Raw genomic sequence first — 2,581 nt, 5'->3', positions numbered from 1 at the left:
GGGTCACCCAAGGGGCCTTATCTTTGTGATCAAACAGCCCCATCTGCTGCGCTGTCCTCAAGGCTCAGGCCAGGGGCTGGGCTGGGGGAGGAGCAGCAATGCTCAGCCTCCCCCAGAGGGGCTGCTGCACCCCCCAGAGGCCCTGGAGGAGGAGGGGCAGTGGGTGGACAGAGCAGGGTGGACAGTGCAGATGCAGGCGGGGACCTGGGGAGGAAGGACACTGGCCGATAGCGGCTCTCTGCCCAGGGCCTGCAGCCAGGGCTGGGGGGATGCGAGCTCGGCCTAGCTCGACATCTCTGTCGGGAATGGGAGCCTTTGATGCTGGCCTCGCTGGCCCCAGGGCCGTTAGGAGAAGAGATGGGGGGACACACTCGCCAGGGCTGCCACACTGGGCCTGCCTTGCAGCTGGAGACCCAGTCAGTCTGGGGACCCCGGAGAGAAGGGCCCAGGGGCAGCGGGAAGGGAGGATGGGCTGCCCTGGGCCCCTCCTTCGTGGCATCCGGGCACAGGTGTGAGGAGGAGGAGGGAGGGGGACTTTCTGTGCCCCCCAGCAGGGCAGCTGGGAGCTTCCACACAGCCCAGCGCACACAGGTGGGCACAGTCAGGACACCCCTCGCCCCAGGTCCCTTGGGAGGTCATGAGGGTGGCTCCCCAAGGGGTCTCTGGGCATGGAGGAAGCAGGGAGCCCTCTGTCCCTTGTGCGCAGTAGGTGAGTGTGGGCAAGGAGATTTCTAGACACTTCTCTGAACAGGGGGTAGGTCTGGGGCAGCTGATTTCCAACCGTGTGCAAGATGGAGGTTCTGGGATCCCTGTCTGGAGCACCCACAGAAGAGGGCACGCATGGCGGAGCCCCAGTTCTGACCCCGGGACCAGGGGCAAATAACTGAGCTTCCCAGTGGGGATCCCCAAGGCCCTGTCACTGAGGACTGAACCCACTTGCGGGAGAGAGGGCTTTGCCACCCTAAGGGAAGAAGTGATGATCTGTTCACTGTGTCCAGCCTCCCCACGGGGGACACTGGCCCCCAGAGGCGCCCCTTGGCCCAGGATAGGTATTTGCTGAGTGGGTGACTGCGGCCCCGGGATGGGAGGCAGCGGAAGTGCAGGTGCCACTCCGGCTCCGCTGGCCGCAGCACCAGGCCTGGCCTCTTTCCACCTTACCACCCTCCCCCACCACAGCTTCAGGGACCGGGTGTCGGAGCTGCCTTGTGGGCCCCAAGGATTGGGCCTCCGCGAGGGCCGCCTGCCACACACCCCTCCTCTCTATTCTCTGCCCAGAGCGATGCCCGGCCACACGGACCGCACCAGGCATTGGGGCTTGGGGCCACCTGGCCTGTCGCGGGAGGGTCGCTTGCTGAGCTGACGCCTGTGCTGGCCCTGGCAGAACCTGTGACTCAGGTGCTTGAGGCTGGGCCGCGCCCCACCAGTTTCCCCTGGGTCTGGCTGAGGGACCGCACAGACCTGGAGCTGGGCAGGGGCCCCCAGGACAGGTGGATGGACTATTGGCCAAGGCAGGTAGCGGTGGGGCTCCCCAAGCACACCCCAGATCCGAGTGGGGAAGGGGCCTCCCAGACACTTTGGGGAGCCCCTGAGGGTTATGGGGTGGGAGGGGGGCTGTTTACGTGAAAACAGAAAAGGCAGTGGAAGGTCAGGGCCCCGGGTGGATCGTGGCCACAGGCTGTTGACAAAGCCTGATTCCTGCGTCCTCCCCCCGTGGGGGCGGGGCAGGCCTGGGATGCGGGCCAGGGTGCGCTCCGACCCCCAACCCTCATGCCCCCAACACCGGCGGACGGAAAAACAGCCCGGCCAGCCGGTCCTCGGAGGATGCGGGCACCGACAGGTCAGGGGTCAGTGGGTTGGGGTCGGGGCATAAACCCCAGCAGCAGAGGGACGGGGGCGCTGGAGAGGCCAGAGCAGGGCAGGGCAGTGGCCAGCGCTCGCTCGCTGCGGGTCAAAGTCACAAGTGTGGGCCGCGGAAAAAGAGCCGGCCAGGCGGGGCGCAGACACCCCTCATCCCAGCCCGAGCAACCTCGGGTACTACTGGGGGGCGCAGGGGCCCGTCGGCGCGGGGAGTAGGCGCCTCGGGCGCACCCGCGGCCGCCTGCGTGCCCATGGGCAGGGGCGGCGGGAGGCAGGAGCGACGCGCGCGGACTGTGGCGGCAGGACAGCGCCGGGCGGCCACCGACACCGCCTGCCGAGGCCGCGCTCCCGGGGACGTGAGGATGGGGGAGGGGCTGAGCCCCCAAGTCTGCCCGACGTGCAGGACCGGGCGCCCGTCCGAGCCAGGAGGGCACACGGCAGGGTTGGGAACGGAGGTTCCGACGGGGTGAGGACGGCGACACGCGGCCCCCAGCCCGTCCGCGCAGCGCCAGGCTCCCGCCGGCTCCCCACTCCCCGTCTCGCCGGCCCCTGCCGCGCCCGCCCCGCCGTCTGCCGCCCCGTCGCCTCCGGCCGCGGACAGGTGCTCACCGCGCGGCGCCGCTCCGCGCTCCACTCGGCTCCGGTCCGGTCGGCGCCGGCTCCGCGCCCGCGTCCGCGCCAGCTGCGCAAACTTCCCGGCGGCGACGCTGCGCGGCGGGGGAGG

At 69.6% G+C, this 2,581-nt stretch overlaps 1 protein-coding gene across 2 annotated transcripts in view; it reads right to left on the bottom strand.

The window, feature by feature from the left end:
* The window catches only part of GCGR (glucagon receptor), a 20,488-nt gene extending 17,949 nt beyond the window's left edge, over positions 1–2,539 (bottom strand). Inside the window, exon 1 of one of the 2 annotated variants that reach the window (XM_012656369.1) lies at positions 2,467–2,539. The gene's annotated coding sequence lies outside the window, so the exon portion shown is untranslated. The remainder of the gene's footprint in view (positions 1–2,466) is intronic. The other variant, XM_012656370.1, reaches the window with a different exon arrangement.
* Between the last annotated feature and the right edge of the window lie 42 nt (positions 2,540–2,581).

This window comes from Propithecus coquereli, unplaced genomic scaffold (genome assembly GCF_000956105.1).
Source record: "Propithecus coquereli isolate 6110/MARCELLA unplaced genomic scaffold, Pcoq_1.0 Scaffold501, whole genome shotgun sequence".
Taxonomy (NCBI): Eukaryota; Metazoa; Chordata; class Mammalia; order Primates; family Indriidae; genus Propithecus; species Propithecus coquereli.
The sequence above is the reverse complement of the archived record's forward strand: the minus strand, read 5'-3'. Positions and strand labels throughout refer to the sequence as shown.